Genomic DNA, 27,472 nt, shown 5'->3' on the forward strand with positions numbered 1-27,472 from the left:
AAAACGTCTTAAGACAAATATCTTAATCTTTAAGAAAGTCGACTTGCGGTATGTCAATTCCGGTCTGTCAAGAAAATTTTCTTAAGACAAATATCTTAAGACGTTTTCCAAGACGCTGAGAAGCAACTAGTCAGTGTTGCCAACTCCTATTGGTAGGTTAGCTTCGCCTGTAAAATATCACATGGTGAAATTTTCTTGGGGTGGGCTGGCAACACTGCGAGCGCACGACTTTCGCGTTTGCCTTATGATATTTTCCGTTAAGGTTGCAAAAAACACACCACTTTCTGTTGTGGAACACATCTTTTTATCCCTACTCGAGTGTTGCCTCTCAGCGCCTCCTAGCAGATTATTACAAAACTTCTTGCGAATGGGGATTCTCAGCAGGAGGTCAGTGCACCGGTTTCCTGTCTTCGTTCCAGATCTGCTTATATTATATAGGGGCTATCCACTGGAAGGAAGTGCCTTCGCGCGGACGCCATACTTGAAGCACAACAACTTCCGGTTCGTAGGCTCACAACATGCCGCTAAAGGGAGCTGAGATTGTGTCATGTATATAAGGAACGAATGAGTGTGTACAAGGAGGATGTAAACTACGATCAGCGCTAAATAATCTTTCACGGATCTCTCTTCATCCATTTCCTCGAGATCCAGGCGTCAAAATTATTGCATTCAAGCTGTCAGGTGTGAAAATTGGAAGCCCATTAGCAGGAGTAGACTCCAATAGATGTGCAGGAACCCAAAAAGTCGGGACCTGAAAAAAAAATCCCGTTCCGATCCGAACCTCGGAAAAAATGATAGAGTTTAAAGTAGTTTAATTTCCTACATAATTTTTTGTACTAAATGTCCGAAATTTATTGAAATTAACAGTTTTTATTCCAGAAATGCAAAATAAATCATCACCCTAGGGTGAAATTGTGTGTATAATTAACATTTCTTTTAGTATCGGATAATGTTGAATATTTTCCGCTCCTATAATCTCCCAATTTAGTCGGGAAATAACATTATTTTTCCCGTTTTAAACGTCAGGACTTTAAAAATACCCCGTCATGTTTCCTTCCCAACCAAAAATTTTGCGTCCCGCACCCCTTGCACTTCATTAAAGGTAGAAGAGAAATCATTCAAATCTCGATTTTCTCTCTGTTTTGGTCATATGAGCAAGAATATTACTTCTCCTTTCAATAGATGCTCAGTCATAGTCAGATAGGTTACACATTACGTTCTTGAAGTACACACGAACTGTATTAAATTTTTGTGTAACCAGCTCTTCTTGCGTGTGTAACCAAAGAAAATAAATGTTTGTGCAACCAGAGGAAATATTTATTTCTGTAACCAGAAAATTTAGTGCGGGTACTATTTTCAATTTTCCTCTTTTGCAATGGAAATGTCTTCAACATTGATAGAGAAGGGGTCCTAGGTTTGAACACTGGTCAGACAATGGTGTATCATTGTGTTTGTCCCATCATTAATTTTTCCAGTTTATTACTCATCTTCATCGTCATGTTTAACACAAATAGCAGAAAATTGACTTAAAATAACAATGAGCGTATTGTATTTCGGCGTTCAGACGGGAACGAAACCAGCAAGTGTGCATTACCGCATCCCTCTGACTCGCCCTGACTCAAGAAAGAAGAAAAATTCTCCTTTTTCCGTTTTTTATATGTCCGTACATCTCGCACTTTTTCACTTAAAACATAAATGTATGCATCCAAAGATTTACATGCTTTAAGCGCTCTCGCTGTGTAGGAAAAATTAAATATGTAGGCTACAAATATCGCCAATGCAACGACGATCAGCAAATGGATATCATCCTGGAATAATGCCGTATTAGCACTAGTTGCTCATCCAATTGATATGCAAAGGCCTCTACTTTGCCCTGATATCTCTTCTTCTCCTGGTCGTCAAGTGCTTTTATAGAATCCATTTCATCCGGTATACAAAACGAGAAGAAAGGCCACAAATACGCGCTTCAATTACCCATCCGCCGTGAACCGGAAGTTGTTGTGCTACAGCACAATCGATTGTGCCGTTCGATATATTTTTGTTTACTCGTGGATAGCCCCTATACAACCTTATCTGTGTTACCACTACGCCATCGGGGAGGTCTCAAAATTCCACCACGATGGACTCCCGCAATAGTGTATTCATCTGGAAGACGCAATGAAACGAAAATGTGCAATTAAAAGTGCATTTATGAGCTGGGAAAAAAAAATTCCAAGCGTTCTTTCGTTTCCGAAAAAAAGAAGTAAGTCAGTATTGAAACGCGAGCGTGAAAGAAGACGAAGAAACCCTAGCGTCTACTCATTCGAAGGAAGACTCTCCTTTAAGAAGCCATAAAAACGAGACCATTAGAATTTCATGATTTCCAGGGACGCAGAGTATGGAAGAAAGCCAGCCTGCGGCCTTGGTCAGCGGCATTCAAGCATGCAGGCTGAATTCCAAATCGGTCGACAAAACAGCTGAAGCTCACTATCGGGTTTCTTCGACAGACGGCGGGATCAAAGAAAAGTACTGTTTATTCTGAACTGCATGCCAGTTGTTAGTAATTCTAATATCGCAACCAGGAGCGTATCTTCTAGGCTAGCTAAGCTATCTGCGAAGCCTGAAGTCTAGAGAATAAAATACGGGAGAAAAATCGATCAGAAATTGTAAATAAAATTATTCATATTAGTGAGATGATGATGGTGATTCTGCAGTTGGCGACATGATTTCTTGTGAGTTGGCAACCTGATTTTCTATGAGTTGGCAACCTGATTTTCTATTAGTTGGCAACCTGATTTTCTATGAGTTGGCAACCTGATTTTCTATTAGTTGGCAACCTGATTTTCTATGAGTTGGCAACCTGATTTTCTATGAGTTGCCAACCTGATTTTCTATTAGTTGGCAACCTGATTTCTTATGAGTTGGCAACCTGATTTCTTATGAGTTGGCAACCTGATTTCTATTCATAGCCTAGGACCTTGTGAAATAGTGTGATAGCCCAGACCTTTGAATCAAGTATACGCCACTGATCGCAACCTCTCCCTCTCGCAAGAAGGAGCATGTCTGTCAACCTGTAGTAGCACCATTTTGAATTCGAAAAATTCCTATGCCATGATGATCTATGGGTTTTGTATAGTTTTGAACAACCTTTAAAAAGTTTTGAATCCGATTCAGTTTTTCGTAATAACGAATTCAAAAATGCTACTACAGGTTGACGCCTCAGTAGCACTTTCACCAAATTCAACGGAAACGATGCCATTTCGTAGTCTAGGTTATGTATCGTTTTGAACAACCTTCAGAAAGTTTTGAATCCGAAGGACAACTTCAAAAATTCAAATTCAAAAATGCTGCTATAGCAGCACTTGTTTTGAATTCGAAAAATTCCTATGCCATGATGATCTATGGGTTTTGTATAGTTTTGAACAACCTTTAAAAAGTTTTGAATCCGATTCAGTTTTTCGTAATAACGAATTCAAAAATGCTACTACAGGTTGACGCCTCAGTAGCACTTTCACCAAATTCAACGGAAACGATGCCATTTCGTAGTCTAGGTTATGTATCGTTTTGAACAACCTTCAGAAAGTTTTGAATCCGAAGGACAACTTCAAAAATTCAAATTCAAAAATGCTGCTATAGCAGCACTTGTTTTGAATTCGAAAAATTCCTATGCCAGGATGATCTATGGGTTTTGTATAGTTTTGAACAACCTTTCAAAAGTTTTGAATCCGATTCAGTTTTTCGTAATAACGAATTCAAAAATGCTACTACAGGTTGACGCCTCAGTAGCACTTTCACCAAATTAAACGGAAACGATGCCATTTCGTAGTCTAGGTTATGTATCGTTTTGAACAACCTTCAGAAAGTTTTGAATCCGAAGGACAACTTCAAAAATTCAAATTAAAAAATGCTGCTATAGCAGCACTTGTTTTGAATTCGAAAAATTCCTATGCCAGGATGATCTATGGGTTTTGTATAGTTTTGAACAACCTTTCAAAAGTTTTGAATCCGATTCAGTTTTTCGTAATAACGAATTCAAAAATGCTACTACAGGTTGACGCCTCAGTAGCACTTTCACCAAATTCAACGGAAACGATGCCATTTCGTAGTCTAGGTTATGTATCGTTTTGAACAACCTTCAGAAAGTTTTGAATCCGAAGGACAACTTCAAAAATTCAAATTCAAAAATGCTGCTATAGCAGCACTTGTTTTGAATTCGAAAAATTCCTATGCCAGGATGATCTATGGGTTTTGTATAGTTTTGAACAACCTTTCAAAAGTTTTGAATCCGATTCAGTTTTTCGTAATAACGAATTCAAAAATGCTACTACAGGTTGACGCCTCAGTAGCACTTTCACCAAATTCCACGGAAACGATGCCATTTCGTAGTCTAGGTTATGTATCGTTTTGAACAACCTTCAGAAAGTTTTGAATCCGAAGGACAACTTCAAAAATTCAAATTCAAAAATGCTGCTATAGCAGCACTTGTTTTGAATTCGAGAAATTCCTATGCCAGGATGATCTATGGGTTTTGTATAGTTTTGAACAACCTTTCAAAAGTTTTGAATCCGATTCAGTTTTTCGTAATAACGAATTCAAAAATGCTACTACAGGTTGACGCCTCAGTAGCACTTTCACCAAATTCAACGGAAACGATGCCATTTCGTAGTCTAGGTTATGTATCGTTTTGAACAACCTTCAGAAAGTTTTGAATCCGAAGGACAACTTCAAAAATTCAAATTCAAAAATGCTGCTATAGCAGCACTTGTTTTGAATTCGAAAAATTCCTATGCCAGGATGATCTATGGGTTTTGTATAGTTTTGAACAACCTTTCAAAAGTTTTGAATCCGTTTCAGTTTTTCGTAATAACGAATTCAAAAATGCTACTACAGGTTGACGCCTCAGTAGCACTTTCACCAAATTCAACGGAAACGATGCCATTTCGTAGTCTAGGTTATGTATCGTTTTGAACAACCTTCAGAAAGTTTTGAATCCGAAGGACAACTTCAAAAATTCAAATTCAAAAATGCTGCTATAGCAGGACTTGTTTTGAATTCGAAAAATTCCTATGCCAGGATGATCTATGGGTTTTGTATAGTTTTGAACAACCTTTCAAAAGTTTTGAATCCGATTCAGTTTTTCGTAATAACGAATTCAAAAATGCTACTACAGGTTGACGCCTCAGTAGCACTTTCACCAAATTCAACGGAAACGATGCCATTTCGTAGTCTAGGTTATGTATCGTTTTGAACAACCTTCAGAAAGTTTTGAATCCGAAGGACAACTTCAAAAATTCAAATTCAAAAATGCTGCTATAGCAGCACTTGTTTTGAATTCGAAAAATTCCTATGCCAGGATGATCTATGGGTTTTGTATAGTTTTGAACAACCTTTCAAAAGTTTTGAATCCGATTCAGTTTTTCGTAATAACGAATTCAAAAATGCTACTACAGGTTGACGCCTCAGTAGCACTTTCACCAAATTCAACGGAAACGATGCCATTTCGTAGTCTAGGTTATGTATCGTTTTGACCAACCTTCAGAAAGTTTTGAATCCGAAGGACAACTTCAAAAATTCAAATTCAAAAATGCTGCTATAGCAGCACTTGTTTTGAATTCGAAAAATTCCTATGCCAGGATGATCTATGGGTTTTGTATAGTTTTGAACAACCTTTCAAAAGTTTTGAATCCGATTCAGTTTTTCGTAATAACGAATTCAAAAATGCTACTACAGGTTGACGCCTCAGTAGCACTTTCACCAAATTCAACGGAAACGATGCCATTTCGTAGTCTAGGTTATGTATCGTTTTGAACAACCTTCAGAAAGTTTTGAATCCGAAGGACAACTTCAAAAATTCAAATTCAAAAATGCTGCTATAGCAGCACTTGTTTTGAATTCGAAAAATTCCTATGCCAGGATGATCTATGGGTTTTGTATAGTTTTGAACAACCTTTCAAAAGTTTTGAATCCGATTCAGTTTTTCGTAATAACGAATTCAAAAATGCTACTACAGGTTGACGCCTCAGTAGCACTTTCACCAAATTCAACGGAAACGATGCCATTTCGTAGTCTAGGTTATGTATCGTTTTGAACAACCTTCAGAAAGTTTTGAATCCGAAGGACAACTTCAAAAATTCAAATTCAAAAATGCTGCTATAGCAGCACTTGTTTTGAATTCGAAAAATTCCTATGCCAGGATGATCTATGGGTTTTGTATAGTTTTGAACAACCTTTCAAAAGTTTTGAATCCGATTCAGTTTTTCGTAATAACGAATTCAAAAATGCTACTACAGGTTGACGCCTCAGTAGCACTTTCACCAAATTCCACGGAAACGATGCCATTTCGTAGTCTAGGTTATGTATCGTTTTGAACAACCTTCAGAAAGTTTTGAATCCGAAGGACAACTTCAAAAATTCAAATTCAAAAATGCTGCTATAGCAGCACTTGTTTTGAATTCGAAAAATTCCTATGCCAGGATGATCTATGGGTTTTGTATAGTTTTGAACAACCTTTCAAAAGTTTTGAATCCGATTCAGTTTGTCGTAATAACGAATTCAAAAATGCTACTACAGGTTGACGCCTCAGTAGCACTTTCACCAAATTCAACGGAAACGATGCCATTTCGTAGTCTAGGTTATGTATCGTTTTGAACAACCTTCAGAAAGTTTTGAATCCGAAGGACAACTTCAAAAATTCAAATTCAAAAATGCTGCTATAGCAGCACTTGTTTTGAATTCGAAAAATTCCTATGCCAGGATGATCTATGGGTTTTGTATAGTTTTGAACAACCTTTCAAAAGTTTTGAATCCGATTCAGTTTTTCGTAATAACGAATTCAAAAATGCTACTACAGGTTGACGCCTCAGTAGCACTTTCACCAAATTCAACGGAAACGATGCCATTTCGTAGTCTAGGTTATGTATCGTTTTGAACAACCTTCAGAAAGTTTTGAATCCGAAGGACAACTTCAAAAATTCAAATTCAAAAATGCTGCTATAGCAGCACTTGTTTTGAATTCGAAAAATTCCTATGCCAGGATGATCTATGGGTTTTGTATAGTTTTGAACAACCTTTCAAAAGTTTTGAATCCGATTCAGTTTTTCGTAATAACGAATTCAAAAATGCTACTACAGGTTGACGCCTCAGTAGCACTTTCACCAAATTCAACGGAAACGATGCCATTTCGTAGTCTAGGTTATGTATCGTTTTGAACAACCTTCAGAAAGTTTTGAATCCGAAGGACAACTTCAAAAATTCAAATTCAAAAATGCTGCTATAGCAGCACTTGTTTTGAATTCGAAAAATTCCTATGCCAGGATGATCTATGGGTTTTGTATAGTTTTGAACAACCTTTCAAAAGTTTTGAATCCGATTCAGTTTTTCGTAATAACGAATTCAAAAATGCTACTACAGGTTGACGCCTCAGTAGCACTTTCACCAAATTCAACGGAAACGATGCCATTTCGTAGTCTAGGATATGTATCGTTTTGAACAACCTTCAGAAAGTTTTGAATCCGAAGGACAACTTCAAAAATTCAAATTAAAAAATGCTGCTATAGCAGCACTTGTTTTGAATTCGAAAAATTCCTATGCCAGGATGATCTATGGGTTTTGTATAGTTTTGAACAACCTTTCAAAAGTTTTGAATCCGATTCAGTTTTTCGTAATGACGAATTCAAAAATGCTACTACAGGTTGACGCCTCAGTAGCACTTTCACCAAATTCAACGGAAACGATGCCATTTCGTAGTCTAGGTTATGTATCGTTTTGAACAACCTTCAGAAAGTTTTGAATCCGAAGGACAACTTCAAAAATTCAAATTCAAAAATGCTGCTATAGCAGCACTTGTTTTGAATTCGAAAAATTCCTATGCCAGGATGATCTATGGGTTTTGTATAGTTTTAAACAACCTTTAAAATGTTTTGAATCCGATTCAGTTTTACGTAATAACGAATTCAAAAATTCTACTACAGGTTGACGCCTCAGTAGCACTTTCACCAAATTCAACGGAAACGATGCCATTTCGTAGTCTAGGTTATGTATCGTTTTGAACAACCTTCAGAAAGTTTTGAATCCGAAGGACAACTTCAAAAATTCAAATTCAAAAATGCTGCTATAGCAGCACTTGTTTTGAATTCGAAAAATTCCTATGCCAGGATGATCTATGGGTTTTGTATAGTTTTGAACAACCTTTAAAAAGTTTTGAATCCGATTCAGTTTTTCGTAATAACGAATTCAAAAATGCTACTACAGGTTGACGCCTCAGTAGCACTTTCACCAAATTCAACGGAAACGATGCCATTTCGTAGTCTAGGTTATGTATCGTTTTGAACAACCTTCAGAAAGTTTTGAATCCGAAGGACAACTTCAAAAATTCAAATTCAAAAATGCTGCTATAGCAGCACTTGTTTTGAATTCGAAAAATTCCTATGCCAGGATGTTCTATGGGTTTTGTATAGTTTTGAACAACCTTTAAAAAGTTTTGAATCCGATTCAGTTTTTCGTAATAACGAATTCAAAAATGCTACTACAGGTTGACGCCTCAGTAGCACTTTCACCAAATTCAACGGAAACGATGCCATTTCGTAGTCTAGGATATGTATCGTTTTGAACAACCTTCAGAAAGTTTTGAATCCGAAGGACAACTTCAAAAATTCAAATTCAAAAATGCTGCTATAGCAGCACTTGTTTTGAATTCGAAAAATTCCTATGCCAGGATGATCTATGGGTTTTGTATAGTTTTGAACAACCTTTCAAAAGTTTTGAATCCGATTCAGTTTTTCGTAATGACGAATTCAAAAATGCTACTACAGGTTGACGCCTCAGTAGCACTTTCACCAAATTCAACGGAAACGATGCCATTTCGTAGTCTAGGTTATGTATCGTTTTGAACAACCTTCAGAAAGTTTTGAATCCGAAGGACAACTTCAAAAATTCAAATTCAAAAATGCTGCTATAGCAGCACTTGTTTTGAATTCGAAAAATTCCTATGCCAGGATGATCTATGGGTTTTGTATAGTTTTAAACAACCTTTAAAATGTTTTGAATCCGATTCAGTTTTACGTAATAACGAATTCAAAAATTCTACTACAGGTTGACGCATGTTATTATTGGATCAACATTCCTAGGGGTTTGTTTAGCTCGACACATCTTATGCCATTTTTCACCAACACATCACTTCGGATTTGAAGCAGCAGCCTGATATTGACATTTCGTAGACGTAGTATGATTATTCCTTTATATTTCAATTTACTGATGAGGTAGATAATTTACTTAGTATATTTAAAGTACACTTAACTTCCAATTAAAAAGATTATAATAAAATAAAGTAAATAATTAATATAATTATAGGCACCTCATTATTAATTATGATAATCACCTCAATTGTAATAATATTATCCACATTATTATCAAAAAAAATAATTACAGACCGAGAAAAAAGATCCCCGTTTGAGTGTGGGTTTGATCCAAAATCATCAGCACGAATTCCATTCTCTATAAAATTCTTCCTAATTGCAGTAATTTTTCTAATTTTTGATGTAGAAATTGTATTACTATTACCAATAACAGTTATTATTACCAATTCAAAACTAATATATTGAATATGTGTTAGACTCCTATTTCTATTAATCCTACTTTTAGGTCTATATCACGAATGAACCCAAGGATCACTAGAATGAGCATACTAGAGTAATAGTTAATAATAATATTTGAGTTGCATTCAAAAGGTATTGAATATTCAATTTACTTTACTGAGCAAGAAGCAAAAGCAATCAGCTTCGACCTGAATAAATTGGTATATATTACCCTTGCTTATTTGACTGAAGCCAAAGGAAGGCGGCATATTAATGTTAATAATAAAATTAGGATTATCTCCTCAGTTAAAGGGTATACATTAAGTGGGGGCTGCTAACTTCCATCTTTAGTGGTGAAATTCCATTAATACTCTCACACTATTTCTTTAGTATAAAATTACATTATCTTTTCATGATAAAGCTGGACTTTAAATGAGTTCAAGAAGTGCCTACAGAATTATTTTATTCTTCCTAATAACTTCAATATCATGCTTTATTATAAGCTATATAAACACATATAAATTATTAATAAAATTACTATTAAAAATGAAAATATAAAATAAATGTTAAAATAATTAGAATGTATTAATTGAATATTTAAAGAACCACTCCTTATATATTTATAGATTCCCTGTCCACCTATAAGTTCACTTCATCCAGAATCAATAGCCTTAATATATAGACCTCCAGTAATAAATGAACTACCAATTAATCCACCAGAGGATAAATAAGGTAAAAATCATATTCCCCCTAATAAATAATATATTATTTTATTATTAAAAAATGGGTAAATTTCGAACAAAAAAGATGTAATGTTATACCCAATTCACCCTCCCAATAAAATACATATAATTGCCCCTATTTTCAAATTAAGTGGAATAATAATAACAAAAACAGAAGGGAAGATTAATCATATTAACCCAGAACCACCTACAATAGATAGAAATAATAGACCTAACATACCTTTAAATATTCCTCATCCCCCATCATCTGAAAAAAATTGAAATGATACACCTCTATAAGACTTACCAGCTAAATAATAATTTAATCGAAAACTATAAGCTATAGTTATACCCGTAGAAATTCATAGTAAAACAAATATTACTAAATTAAAAGAAGATATACTTAATATTTCCAAAATTAAATCCTTAGAATAAAACCCAGCTAAAAATGGTATCCCACATAGGGCAAGACTAGAAATTATTATACAAGAAATAGTCATTGGTATTTTATTAATTAAACCCCCCATACAACGAATATCCTGAACATCCCCTATAACATGAATAACCACACCAGCACATAAAAACAATAAAGACTTAAATATAGCGTGTGTCAATAAATGAAAAAATGATAACTCCTTTAACCCCACAGATAATGTTAACATTATTAACCCAAGTTGTCTTAACGTGGATAAAGCAATAATTTTCCTCAAATCATATTCAAAATTAGCACCAACCCCAGCTATAAATATAGTTAACCCCGATAGTAATAAAAGTATCCTACCAAAAACAGTATATATCACTATATCTCCAAAACGAATTAATAGATAAACCCCAGCAGTAACCAAAGTAGAAGAATGAACTAATGCAGAAACTGGGGTTGGTGCAGCCATAGCTGCCGGCAATCATGCAGAGAATGGAATTTGTGCACTCCTTGTTATTCCAGAAATAATAATAAATCTAGTAATTAATATTATGTCAAAGTCAGAAACTAATCATAAATAATAAATATAATTTCAACTACCATAATTTAATATTCAAGCAATAGATAATAAAATAAATACATCACCAATTCGATTAGACAAGGCAGTTAATATTCCAGCAGAATAGGAACGAACATTCTGATAATAAATTACTAGACAGTAAGAAACTAGTCCCAGACCATCTCAACCTAAAATAATTCTAATAATATTAGGAGAAACAATTAAAAACATTATAGATCCAACAAATAATAAAACTAAAATAATAAATCGATTTATATTATAATCCCCCTCTATATAAGAACCTCTGTAATTAATAACTATAGAAGAGATATATATAACTAATCCTATAAAAATTAAAGATATCCAATCAAATAATATTGTTATGATAATATTAGAACTATTCAAATTAATAATACTTCACTCAATAAAAATTGTAACATCCCTAATTAAAAACATTACCCCTAATAATAATAAAATCATTCTACTAATTAATAAAATAATTGATACTATACTTGTAATAAAAAAATTAAAAACCATTGATCTAAGAACTTTTTAGTTACCACTAAGTCCACAACTTACTATTCTACTTAAACTACTTAAATAATTTAAATTCAATGAAATATTGGAGAACAAAAAACAATTAAAAAGTTTAATGGAAATAAATGACAAAATAATAATAAATATTCACGAACATTACTTCTTCAGCAAGAAAATACACCAGAATAGTATATTCCATGTTGAGTGTAAGAATATAAATATAAAGTATAACCAGCACTTAAAAAAGAGAGTAATGCAACCCCCACAAAACTAAAGTAGGATCACCCAATAATTCTATTTAATAAACTAATTTCACCCAACAGATTAATAGAAGGGGGGGCAGCTATATTAGTAATTCTCAATATAAATCATCATAAAGATAAGCTAGGAATATAATTAATTATCCCCCTATTAATTAATATACTACGACTACCTAATCGCTCATAAGTAATATTTACTAGACAAAACATTCCAGAAGAACAAAGACCATGTGCTACTATTAGAGTAAGACTACCATTTATTCCTCATGCCCCCATAGTTATAATCCCTATCAAAACAAGACCTATATGTGCTACAGATGAATATGCAACCAAGGCCTTTAAATCAATTTGACGTATACAAACAAGACTAATTATTCAAACCCCAACAATTCTAATACCAAATCAAAAAATATTATATTTAATAGCTAATCTCTCAATACAAGAAATAATTCGCAAAATCCCATATCCTCCAAGCTTTAACAAAATTCCAGCCAAAATTATAGACCCACTAACGGGAGCCTCAACATGAGCCTTAGGTAATCACAAATGAACCAAAAATATAGGTATTTTTACTAAAAAAGCAAACACCATTCTAACATATCAAATAAAATAATTTATATTAATATTAATGTATCTAAATATATATATATATAAACCCCCCACCTTATAATTTAATATAAAAATACCAACCAAAAGAGGTAAAGAAGCAAGTAATGTATAAAAAAGTAAATATACCCCTGCTTGTACTCGCTCTGGCTGATACCCTCACCCTAAAATTAAAAATAAAGTAGGTACTAATGACCCCTCAAAAAACAAATAAAATAAAAAAAAAATTATTCTTATAAAAGTTAATATTAATAATAATAATAAAATAATTAACAAAAATATAAATCTACAAGGGTAAAAATAAATGGATATAATACTATTTCTAGCCACTATTATCAAAAAAATAATTCAAATGCTAAGTAAAATTAAAGAATAAGATATTACATCTAAGCCAATAAAATAGCCAGTCCCCCATACTCCAATACCGAGTCATACTATTAATAAAAATAAAAAACAACCAAAAATAATAGAAATTTGAACCACCATTCATAAAGAACTATTAAATCTCAAAAGGATTAAAAATATAAAATAAAAAATATATTTTAACATTTCAATAATACAAAAGAATTAAAATAATCATTACCATGAGTACGTGTAACTGATACCATAATAGATAAACCAAGAGCCCCCTCACATACACAAAATGAAATAAATAATAAACAAAAATAAGCTTCTTCCTGATTATTAATAAAATAATAAGTTATATATAAATATAAAGATAACACAATAAATTCAAGTCTTAATAGAGTTACTAATAAATGCCTACGTTGAGAAATAAAGCATAAAAATCTAATAAATAGAATAATTAATATAAATAACACTCTTAACATAAGTTTTTATAGTTTAATAAAAACAATGGTCTTGTAAATCATTAATGAATTAATAATTCTAAAAACATCAAGGAAGATATAATTATATCATCATTAGCTCCCAAAGCCAATATTTTTATTAAACTACTCCTTGATATTAAAATACAATTAATATTAATTACTATTATACTATTATTAGCACTAATAATATTATATATAAAACATCCACTATCTATAGGGATTATACTAATTATACAAACTATTACTGCATGTCTAACAATATCCACATTTTTAAAATCCACATGACTTTCCTATGTACTATTTCTAGTATTTTTAGGAGGGATATTAGTTCTATTTATTTATACAACAAGACTCACACCAAATGAAATATTCAAAATAAGAACAAAAATAATAATTATGGGTGTAACCTTAATATCATTATATTTATTTATATTAATAATAATAGACCCATTATTAACCCCCTCAATACTACAAAACATAGATACTTATACAACCTGAAGAAGTACCCCCCCCCCTACCAGGAATAAAATTATACAACGAATCCATTATAATAATAACTACTATAACAGTAGTATACCTATTTATTACATTAATCGCAATTGTAAAAATTACTAGACTTTCACATGGACCTCTAAAAATAATTAAATAATTACAAATGACAAAACCAGCACGAATTTACCACCCTCTACTTAAATTAGCAAATAACGCATTAGTAGACCTGCCAGCCCCATTAAATATTTCATATTAATGAAATTTTGGCTCACTTATAGGGATATGTCTTTCAATTCAAATCTTAACAGGTCTTTTTTTAGCAATACATTATATTTCAAGAACAGATTTAGCCTTTTCTAGAGTAATACACATCTGCCGAGATGTAAGTTATGGATGAATACTACGAACTATTCATGCTAATGGTGCCTCCATATTTTTCATTTGCATATATATGCATGTTGGACGAGGAATATATTATGGGTCCTACTTATATTTTCACACATGATCTATTGGGGTTATAATTATATTAGCAACAATAGCAACAGCATTTGTTGGATATGTACTACCATGGGGCCAAATATCATTTTGAGGTGCCACAGTAATTACTAATTTACTCTCAGCAATTCCATATTTAGGAACTATACTAGTTCAATGAATTTGAGGAGGGTTTGCAGTAGATAGTGCCACACTAACTCGATTCTTCGCCTTTCATTTTTTATTACCATTTATTTTAATAGCAATATCCATAATTCATCTACTTTTCTTACATCAAACCGGATCTAATAATCCACTATCTATTAATAGCAACATGGATAAAATTCCATTCCACCCATACTTCTCAATAAAAGATATATTAGGATTTATATTTATAATTTTAAGACTAATACAACTCTCATTAATATTCCCAACAACCCTAGGAGATCCTGAAAACTTTACCCCTGCAAATCCGCTAGTAACCCCAGTACATATTCAACCAGAATGATATTTTCTATTTGCATACGCCATTCTACGATCAATTCCAAATAAACTTGGAGGAGTAGTAGCACTAGTATTATCTATTATAATCTTATTTATTATACCGATACATCATAAAAGAAATTTTCGTGGACTACAATTTTATCCATTAAATCAAGTATTATTTTGATTAATATTTGCAACCTTCATTTTATTAACCTGAATCGGGGCTCGACCCGTAGAGACTCCATATATTACTACTGGGCAAGTATTAACAATTATATATTTTATATATTTCATTATATCCCCGGCAACCCTACTATTATGAGATAAAATTTTAAAAAAATGACTTCTTGACTGAAACTTTAAGGTGTATGTCTTGAAAACATAAAATAGAATGTAAATATTCTAGAAGTCTTCACATTCTAATTATTATGCAATTAAATATAAATTGATACAATTAATCCCCTAAAACCAACAACAAAAAAAAATAATTTAAAGAAACCGGAAGAAAACTCCTTCAAGCTAAATATATAAGTTTATCATAACGAAATCGTGGTAGTGTTCCTCGAACTCAAATATAAATAAATCCTAAAAAAATAATCCTTAAGTAAAAAAAATAAGAAAAGTGGTACCCCCCCAACAATAAAATTCTAAATAAAACACTTATAAATAAAATACTAGCATATTCAGATATAAAAATTAAAGCAAATCCACCAGCACTATATTCAACATTAAATCCAGAAACAAGTTCAGACTCCCCCTCAGCAAAATCAAAAGGAGTCCGATTAGTTTCAGCTAAGCAAGAGCTCAATCAGGCTAACGCCAACGGTAAAGCAATAAAAATAAATCATAAATAATCCTGAAAAACATTAAATAAAAGTAAATTATAACCACCAATTAAAAAAATAAAAGATAGTAAAATTAATACTAATCTAACCTCATAAGAAATAGTTTGAGCAACTGCTCGAAGACCCCCAAGTAACGCATAATTAGAATTAGATGCCCACCCAGCAGATATTACTCTATACACTCCTATTCTCATGCAACATAAAAAGAAAAATACCCCCAAATAAAAATTAAATAATAAAGTATGATATGGAAAAACAACCCAAACAAATAAAGACAAAAATAAACTAAAAACTGGAGATATATAATATGGATAGTAGTTTCTCAAAGTAGGTAGTGTTTGTTCCTTAGTAAATAATTTAACTGCATCAGCAAAAGGCTGAAAAATACCACAAATCCCAACCCGATTAGGTCCCTTACGAATTTGAATATAACCTAAAACCCTACGCTCAAATAAAGTAAAAAAAGCAACTCTAATTAAAACACATACAACTAAAATAATAAAAGAAATAACTCCAACAAATAAATCTAATATCATCTACTATAAAAAGAAACTTATCTTCATTATTGAATTCTAAATTCAATGCACTTCTCTGCCATAATAGTAATTATTATTAATCAATATTATATATATAATATAAGTATTTGGTCCTTTCGTACTAAAACACTTTTAATATTAAGAGATAGAAACCAACCTGGCTCACGCCGGTTTGAACTCAGATCATGTAAGAAATTAAAGGTCGAACAGACCATCAAATTTGAAATGCTACCCCCAAATGATATCTTAATCCAACATCGAGGTCGCAACCCCTCCTGTCGATATGATCTCTCAAGAAAGATTACGCTGTTATCCCTAAGGTAACTTATTCTTTAAATCACTAAAAATGGATCCAAAAAACAAAAATTATTGAATATTAAATAAAAAAGAGCTAATTATTATCTTTCCATCACCCCAACAAAATACTATTTAATAATATATATAACTATATTACTAATCAAAACATCATTAAAATAATATAAAGATCTATAGGGTCTTATCGTCCCCTTAAAAAAATAAAGCCTTTTCACTTTAAAGTAAAATTATATATTAATTAACTAAAGACAGTCTATTCCTCGTCCAACCATTCATTCCAGCCCCCAATTAAAAGACTAATGATTATGCTACCTTCGCACGGTCAAAATACCGCGGCCATTAAACAAATGTCATTGGGCAGGTTATACTTCATATAAAAAAACATGAAAAGGTGTTTTTGATAAACAGGCGAGAATAAATTTTGCCTAATTCCTTTAATTAATTAAATAAATATACTAATAGAATCATAATTTCAAAATAAAACCAATTAAAACATATAATTAAGTAAGCAAGTAAAACCAAACTAAATTTTTAATAAAATTTCAAATAAATTATAACAAAATTACAAAAATTAGCAATCTCCAAACCAATAAATATAGTAGTTTAATATAAAGTTATAACCAACATATTAACCAGAAGCACATCCCCCTAGTAATAACTAAACATTAATATTGTAATATATATTAATATAAAAAATATTAAAATGTAAAGCTATATTAAATATAATTCCCTAATAACTAGATATAAGGTAAGTCGAATAACATTTTATTACAAATAACAATTTTAACAGAAAAATATAACACTTTTACCTTAAAATTAGTCTACTAGCTCCTCACCCTTCGAGAAAACAGAATATTCAATTAAAATTTAATCCTCCCTGATACAAAAGGTACGATTATCAACATCTCCTATAGCAAAAATCAATATTTCATATATTTAATAAATCCCAACACTGTACTAATAACCTATAACAAACTAATTTATATATACTAAATATATAACCAACCCCAATAAAATTACTTTTCATATACAATCAACTTATAAACTAAATTCAAATAGTAATAAAATTTCTATCAAAATATGTCGAATTGCACGACCAACTACTCAATGTAAATGAATATTCTAACTAACAGAAATATTTTGATACTATTCAAACTAGGCACACCTTCCGGTACGCCTACTATGTTACGACTTATCTCACCTATATAAATGAGAGCGACGGGCGATGTGTGCATGCCCTAGAGCTAATAAACCAAAATGTTATTCTAAAACAAAATTACAATTAAATCCAATTTCAAACATAATTTCAATATATTATCCAAATCAACATAATGTAACCCATCTCCACCCACTAATAAGCTGCACCTTGACCTGAAATATATTTCAACAGAAAAAAAGAATATATATATTTAAATATTCAAATTACGGCGGTATACAAACTGATATTTTACAATAATAGGTCAAATACAACGCGGAATATCGATTACGGGACAGGTTCCTCTAAATAGAATAAAGCACCGCCAAATTCTTTGAGTTTCAAGATCATAACTAATACTACTCAAACCAAATTTACAATGATAATAATAGGGTATCTAATCCTAGTTTAATATATCACCTTTATAGAATTAATAAAAATAAAGAACAAATTATATTAAAAATTTCACCTAATAAATAAAATATAAACAACCAAAAATTAATTATTACTACAATTAAGCCAACAACTCTCCACTTATGTCCCCACGTCTAACCGCGGCAGCTGGCACGAATTTAGCCGGACAAAATAAATATTAAAATTTAAAATCCTGTAATCTAATTTACATTAAAATTAAACAAAACCACACACTGCGAACAAATTCAGATACACCACCTCAACCCATAAAAAATTGGGGGAAATTTTTCCTCTCTTTAATAAATACATATGTAAAATTTAATTAAGGAATTCTAAGCTAGAATAAAACTTTACTTCTAAAATATAAAGAGAGGTTCTTTATTATTATATAGTATGTATTATATTAAATTATAATTATAATTAGAAATTATCTCACGAAAATTTCCCCCTTACTTTTTTTACTCACTTTCCCATACTATATAGAACACAATTTTTTTTTCCCCTCAAAATTGTGTTCTATATAGATATATTAACTTCTTTTTTCTCTAGTTTCAATAAGTATTAAAATGACATGTTAATTAAGTCAATTACTTTAAGTTAGACTACAAAAACTTAAAAAAAATTGGATAAAATTAAAAAGGATTCTGAAGTATTTTATATTATTTAATAAATAGGTTCTACTTATTGATCATAACAATAAAAATCCAATAAATAATATTATTAACCCACTATTATAATTTTTATATAAATAAGATGTCTGAAAAAGGATTACCATGATAGGGTAAAGTATACATGAAATTTAACATGTTCTTATTAACTATTTGTAACAAAAATGAATTTTTATAATTGAAAGAATTAAACTTTCTCCAATGGTATCAAACCCCATGGTGCATCATACACCAAAATATAATAAAAAGGTAAGCTAATTAAGCTAGAGGGCTCATACCCCACATATGAAGGTCTATAATCAATCCTTCCCTTTTTAATGCTCACAACCCCCAAGAAAATAATATTCCTATTGACCCTCACAATAGGAACCCTCCTTTCTATTTCTTCCACCTCATGATATGGAGCCTGAATAGGCTTAGAAATTAATTTAATATCTTTTATTCCATTAATTTCTACCCCAAATAATCAACGAAATACAGAAGCATCACTTAAATACTTCCTAATTCAAGCATTAGCATCATCAATAATTTTGGCCGCAGCATTAATTATAATTAATGCTGTAAATTTCAATCTACAAATCCAGCTTTTAACTATAGCTTTATTAATAAAAATAGGAGCTGCTCCATTTCACATTTGAATACCAGAAGTTATAGAAGGAATAACATGAATTAACTGCCTAGTAATAACAACTATTCAAAAAATTGCTCCATCAGCATTGCTTAGTTACGTAATTGACAATTTAAACATAATTTTAATTTTAACAATTAGAACATCAGCAATTATTGGAGCAATTGGAGGGTTAAATCAAACCTCCTTACGAAAAATTATAGCCTTTTCATCAATTAACCACATATCATGAATTATTCTAAGAATAACATCAGAAGATAATACCTGGTTAACATATTTACTACTATACATCCTTATGACTACCTCTACCATTATGTTATTTTCAATAAACAAAACATACTACGTCCATCAACTGTTTATATTAAAACTTCCACCCATTAAAAAAATATCCTTATTCATATCAATATTATCTCTCGGTGGACTACCACCTCTACTAGGGTTTTTACCAAAATGAATAGTTATTATCCAAACAACCAACCTTAAACAATTAATTATAATTATAATCCTAATTAGCATATCATTATTAACCCTATATTATTACTTACGAACCTCACTTACATCAATTTTAATAAATTATAAAACTAATATATGGAATATTATTAACAACAGGCCATTAAATTTAAAAGAACAAGTATTATCGGTAGTTACAATTTTTCTCTCAGTATGTGGATTACCTATAATTCAACCAATTTATATATCTCTATAAAATCCCCATAAAGTAAGGTCTTAAGTTAATTTTAAACTAATGACCTTCAAAGTCATAAATAAGGGATACTCTTTTAGGCCTTAATACATACAATGTATCACCCTGAAATTGCAGTTCAAAATTATTATTCTTAACTATAAAGCCAAAATTTAATGAGAGAGTTTAAAACTCATAAATAAATTTACAGTTTATCACCTTATAACTTCAGCCATCTCATTCTTGCAACGATGATTATTTTCTACTAACCATAAAGATATTGGTACAATATACTTAATTTTCGGAGTATGATCAGGAATAGTTGGAACATCATTAAGTATTTTAATCCGTATAGAATTAGGCCAACCAGGAAGCTTAATTGGAGATGATCAAATTTATAATGTAATTGTAACTGCACACGCATTTATTATAATTTTTTTTATAGTAATACCTATTATAATTGGGGGATTTGGAAACTGACTAGTACCTCTAATAATTGGAGCCCCAGACATGGCCTTCCCACGATTAAATAATATAAGATTTTGATTATTACCCCCGTCATTAACTCTACTATTATCAGGAAGAATTGTAGAAAGTGGTGCAGGAACTGGCTGAACAGTATATCCTCCCCTATCTGCAGGAATTGCACATGCTGGAGCCTCTGTAGATTTATCCATTTTTTCATTACATTTAGCAGGAGTATCATCTATTCTGGGGGCAGTAAATTTTATTACAACAGTAATTAATATACGAACTATAGGAATATCCATAGAACGAGTACCATTATTTGTATGATCAGTAGTAATCACCGCAGTTCTACTATTATTATCACTACCAGTTCTAGCAGGAGCAATTACAATACTATTAACAGATCGAAATTTAAATACCTCATTTTTTGACCCATCTGGTGGTGGAGATCCAATCTTATATCAACACCTATTCTGATTCTTTGGACACCCAGAAGTATATATTCTAATTCTACCAGGATTTGGAATAATTTCACATATTGTAACTCAAGAAAGAGGTAAAAAAGAAACATTTGGAGTTCTTGGAATAATTTATGCAATAATAGCAATTGGATTTCTAGGATTTATTGTATGAGCACATCATATATTTACTGTAGGAATAGACGTTGATACTCGAGCATATTTTACTGCAGCTACAATAATTATTGCTGTACCAACAGGAATTAAGGTATTTAGATGAATTGCAACACTACATGGAACACAAATTAATTATTCCCCGTCAATATTATGAGCATTAGGATTTATTTTCTTATTTACAATAGGGGGATTAACAGGAGTAGTATTAGCAAATTCATCACTAGACATTGTACTGCATGACACATACTATGTTGTAGCACATTTTCATTATGTATTATCTATAGGAGCAGTATTTGCTATTATAGCAGGACTAGTACATTGATTTCCACTATTTACAGGAGTAATAATAAATCCAGATTGATTAAAAATTCAATTTATCTCAATATTTATTGGAGTCAACTTAACATTCTTCCCACAACATTTTCTAGGGCTAAGAGGAATACCACGACGATATTCGGATTACCCAGATGCATATACAATATGAAATATTGTTTCAAGATTAGGGTCAATCCTATCATTTACAGCAGTAATTATTATAATTTTTATTACCTGAGAGGGTATAACAAGTGCCCGACCAACATTATTTAATCTACAACAAGCATCATCAATTGAATGATATCAAATATCACCTCCTTCTGAACATACATATTCAGAACTTCCAATACTACTTACCAACAACTAATTTTTTAAGATGGCAGAGAAGTGCATTGAATTTAAGCTTCAAATATAAGGGATATCCCTTACTTAAAAGTGGCAACCTGAAATCAAGTAGGATTACAAGATAGATCCTCCCCACTAATAGAACAAATAATATTCTTCCATGATCACACAATATTAATTTTAATTATAATTACAGTATTAGTAGGATACCTAATAGCATCATTATTTAATAACAAATTAACAAACCGAATACTTTTAGAAGGACAAACATTAGAAACAATATGAACAATTATACCAGCAATTACCCTAGTTTTTATTGCTCTACCCTCTTTACGTTTATTATATTTGTTAGATGAAATTAACCAACCTTCATTAACCCTTAAAACTATTGGGCATCAATGATACTGAAGTTATGAATACTCCGATTTTATAAAGGCAGAATTTGATTCATATATATCCCCAACAAATGAAATGTCTACAGACTCATTTCGACTATTAGATGTAGATAATCGAACAGTATTACCAATTAATATAGATATCCGAGTACTAACTACATCTGCAGATGTACTACACTCATGAGCCATACCCTCCATAGGGATTAAAATAGACGCCACCCCAGGACGACTTAACCAGGCAGGAGTAAATATTAGTCGAATTGGCCTATTTTTCGGACAGTGTTCAGAAATTTGTGGCTCTAATCACAGATTCATGCCAATTATTGTTGAAACTACAACTCACAAATCTTTTATTAACTGACTAATAAAAATTATACAAGAATCATTAGATGACTGAAAAGTAAGTAATGGTCTCTTAAACCACAAAATAGTAATATAACAACTACTTCTAATGAAAAGAGTTAGTTAATATATTATAACATAGGAATGTCAAACCTAAATTATCTTTATAGATACTTTTTTATTCCACAAATATATCCATTAAATTGAACTATCCTATTTATAATATTCATATTAATTTATTTTCTATTTATAATCATCAATTATTACAATTATAATAAATTACTAAATAGTAACAATTTTAAAATAGAAAATAGACCAAAAATTAAATACTGAAAATGATAACAAGATTATTTTCATCATTCGACCCAACATCATCAATTATAAATATATCACTAAACTGAATAAGAACATTCCTGGGACTATTAATAGTCCCAGCCCCATTTTGATTAATACAATCACGAACCTCTATATTATATAATATAATAATAATAATAAAATTACATGAAGAATTTAAAACATTTTTAGGAATAATTAGTCACCAGGGAAGAACCCTAATATTTATTAGTATATTTTCAATAATCTTATTTAATAATTCAATAGGATTACTACCCTATGTATTTACTAGATCAAGTCACCTAGTATTTACCCTAACCCTGGCCCTACCAATATGATTATCATTTATATTATTCGGGTGAATTAATAATACAAAACATATATTAGCACACCTAGTACCGGAGGGGGTACCAGCACTTTTAATACCAATTATAGTAGGTATTGAAATAATTAGAAATTTAATTCGTCCAATAACTCTATCAGTGCGACTAGCAGCAAACATAATAGTCGGACATTTAATAATATCAATAATTGGAAATACAGGAACAATATTAGAAATTATTGGACTTTCAATATTAATTTTAGCACAAATTATATTAATTATTATAGAAACAGCCGTAGCATTTATTCAATCTTATGTATTCGCCTTATTAATTGCTATTTATTCTAGAGAATCAAAATAACTAATGTCAGCAAACCAAAACCACCCATATCACCTAGTAGACCAAAGCCCATGACCAGCAACAGGAGCTGTTAGAGCAATAATATTAACAACAGGGATAATTAGATGATTTCACCAACAAAATATAATTCTATTATCAATAGGAATAACAACTATACTTCTTACAATAATTCAATGATGACGAGATATTTCACGAGAAGGAACATATCAAGGATTACATACAAATCAAGTTATAATAGGACTACGATGGGGTATAATTCTATTTATTATTTCAGAGGTATTATTTTTTGTATCATTTTTTTGAGCATTTTTCCATAGAAGATTATCCCCAACAATTGAATTAGGGATATTATGACCACCAAGGGGAATTACTCCATTTAATCCAATACAAGTACCTTTATTAAATACAGCAATTTTACTAGCCTCAGGAGTAACAGTAACATGAGCCCATCATGGACTATTAGAAAAAAATCACTCACATACAACACAGGCCCTTATATTAACATTAATATTAGGAATATACTTTACTATTCTTCAGGCATACGAATATTATGAATCCCCCTTTACTATCGCTGATGCAGTATATGGATCCACATTCTTTATAGCAACAGGATTTCACGGATTACATGTTATTATTGGATCAACATTCCTAGGGGTTTGTTTAGCTCGACACATCTTATGCCATTTTTCACCAACACATCACTTCGGATTTGAAGCAGCAGCCTGATATTGACATTTCGTAGACGTAGTATGATTATTCCTTTATATTTCAATTTACTGATGAGGTAGATAATTTACTTAGTATATTTAAAGTACACTTAACTTCCAATTAAAAAGATTATAATAAAATAAAGTAAATAATTAATATAATTATAGGCACCTCATTATTAATTATGATAATCACCTCAATTGTAATAATATTATCCACATTATTATCAAAAAAAATAATTACAGACCGAGAAAAAAGATCCCCGTTTGAGTGTGGGTTTGATCCAAAATCATCAGCACGAATTCCATTCTCTATAAAATTCTTCCTAATTGCAGTAATTTTTCTAATTTTTGATGTAGAAATTGTATTACTATTACCAATAACAGTTATTATTACCAATTCAAAACTAATATATTGAATATGTGTTAGACTCCTATTTCTATTAATCCTACTTTTAGGTCTATATCACGAATGAACCCAAGGATCACTAGAATGAGCATACTAGAGTAATAGTTAATAATAATATTTGAGTTGCATTCAAAAGGTATTGAATATTCAATTTACTTTACTGAGCAAGAAGCAAAAGCAATCAGCTTCGACCTGAATAAATTGGTATATATTACCCTTGCTTATTTGACTGAAGCCAAAGGAAGGCGGCATATTAATGTTAATAATAAAATTAGGATTATCTCCTCAGTTAAAGGGTATACATTAAGTGGGGGCTGCTAACTTCCATCTTTAGTGGTGAAATTCCATTAATACTCTCACACTATTTCTTTAGTATAAAATTACATTATCTTTTCATGATAAAGCTGGACTTTAAATGAGTTCAAGAAGTGCCTACAGAATTATTTTATTCTTCCTAATAACTTCAATATCATGCTTTATTATAAGCTATATAAACACATATAAATTATTAATAAAATTACTATTAAAAATGAAAATATAAAATAAATGTTAAAATAATTAGAATGTATTAATTGAATATTTAAAGAACCACTCCTTATATATTTATAGATTCCCTGTCCACCTATAAGTTCACTTCATCCAGAATCAATAGCCTTAATATATAGACCTCCAGTAATAAATGAACTACCAATTAATCCACCAGAGGATAAATAAGGTAAAAATCATATTCCCCCTAATAAATAATATATTATTTTATTATTAAAAAATGGGTAAATTTCGAACAAAAAAGATGTAATGTTATACCCAATTCACCCTCCCAATAAAATACATATAATTGCCCCTATTTTCAAATTAAGTGGAATAATAATAACAAAAACAGAAGGGAAGATTAATCATATTAACCCAGAACCACCTACAATAGATAGAAATAATAGACCTAACATACCTTTAAATATTCCTCATCCCCCATCATCTGAAAAAAATTGAAATGATACACCTCTATAAGACTTACCAGCTAAATAATAATTTAATCGAAAACTATAAGCTATAGTTATACCCGTAGAAATTCATAGTAAAACAAATATTACTAAATTAAAAGAAGATATACTTAATATTTCCAAAATTAAATCCTTAGAATAAAACCCAGCTAAAAATGGTATCCCACATAGGGCAAGACTAGAAATTATTATACAAGAAATAGTCATTGGTATTTTATTAATTAAACCCCCCATACAACGAATATCCTGAACATCCCCTATAACATGAATAACCACACCAGCACATAAAAACAATAAAGACTTAAATATAGCGTGTGTCAATAAATGAAAAAATGATAACTCCTTTAACCCCACAGATAATGTTAACATTATTAACCCAAGTTGTCTTAACGTGGATAAAGCAATAATTTTCCTCAAATCATATTCAAAATTAGCACCAACCCCAGCTATAAATATAGTTAACCCCGATAGTAATAAAAGTATCCTACCAAAAACAGTATATATCACTATATCTCCAAAACGAATTAATAGATAAACCCCAGCAGTAACCAAAGTAGAAGAATGAACTAATGCAGAAACTGGGGTTGGTGCAGCCATAGCTGCCGGCAATCATGCAGAGAATGGAATTTGTGCACTCCTTGTTATTCCAGAAATAATAATAAATCTAGTAATTAATATTATGTCAAAGTCAGAAACTAATCATAAATAATAAATATAATTTCAACTACCATAATTTAATATTCAAGCAATAGATAATAAAATAAATACATCACCAATTCGATTAGACAAGGCAGTTAATATTCCAGCAGAATAGGAACGAACATTCTGATAATAAATTACTAGACAGTAAGAAACTAGTCCCAGACCATCTCAACCTAAAATAATTCTAATAATATTAGGAGAAACAATTAAAAACATTATGCCATTTCGTAGTCTAGGTTATGTATCGTTTTGAACAACCTTCAGAAAGTTTTGAACCCGAAGGACAACTTCAAAAATTCAAATTCAAAAATGCTACTATAGCAGGACTTGTTTTGAATTCGAAAAATTCCTATGCCAGGATGATCTATGGGTTTTGTATAGTTTTGAACAACCTTTCAAAAGTTTTGAATCCGATTCAGTTTTTCGTAATAACGAATTCAAAAATGCTACTACAGGTTGACGCCTCAGTAGCACTTTCACCAAATTCAACGGAAACGATGCCATTTCGTAGTCTAGGTTATGTATCGTTTTGAACAACCTTCAGAAAGTTTTGAATCCGAAGGACAACTTCAAAAATTCAAATTCAAAAATGCTACTATAGCAGCACTTGTTTTGAATTCGAAAAATTCCTATGCCAGGATGATCTATGGGTTTTGTATAGTTTTGAACAACCTTTAATCGGTGTTTTAAAATGACGAGTTCAAAAACGCTTCTTCAAATTTGCAACTCAGGATAAGTTTCAACAAATTCTACCGTTGAATATTCCATTTCTTAATACACTCAGGAGTGTACACATTACACTAGAAATTGTTTCATCTTAACACGTAATATTGATGTTGATAGTTCCTTAGAAAAGGGGCCACGCCTTATAATTTTTTGCGGATTGCAGGAGCGAAATACTGATAAAATAGTGTGGACA

At 31.2% G+C, this 27,472-nt stretch overlaps 5 pseudogenes; 2 read left to right on the forward strand and 3 right to left on the reverse strand.

Moving 5' to 3' along the window:
- Positions 1 to 10,290: 10,290 nt before the first annotated feature.
- LOC146004593 (NADH-ubiquinone oxidoreductase chain 5 pseudogene) lies at positions 10,291 to 11,709 on the reverse strand (annotated as a pseudogene).
- A 155-nt stretch (positions 11,710 to 11,864) lies between these two features.
- On the reverse strand, positions 11,865 to 13,205 carry LOC146004594 (NADH-ubiquinone oxidoreductase chain 4 pseudogene; annotated as a pseudogene).
- Positions 13,206 to 13,240: 35 nt separating this feature from the next.
- On the forward strand, positions 13,241 to 22,740 carry LOC146004595 (cytochrome c oxidase subunit 2 pseudogene; annotated as a pseudogene).
- A 1,000-nt stretch (positions 22,741 to 23,740) lies between these two features.
- Positions 23,741 to 24,517, forward strand: LOC146004772 (cytochrome c oxidase subunit 3 pseudogene; annotated as a pseudogene).
- Positions 24,518 to 24,870: 353 nt separating this feature from the next.
- Positions 24,871 to 26,448, reverse strand: LOC146004596 (NADH-ubiquinone oxidoreductase chain 5 pseudogene; annotated as a pseudogene).
- Between the last annotated feature and the right edge of the window lie 1,024 nt (positions 26,449 to 27,472).

This window comes from Lepisma saccharinum, chromosome 22 (assembly GCF_977018435.1).
Source record: "Lepisma saccharinum chromosome 22, izLepSacc3.1, whole genome shotgun sequence".
NCBI classification, from domain to species: domain Eukaryota; kingdom Metazoa; phylum Arthropoda; class Insecta; order Zygentoma; family Lepismatidae; genus Lepisma; species Lepisma saccharinum.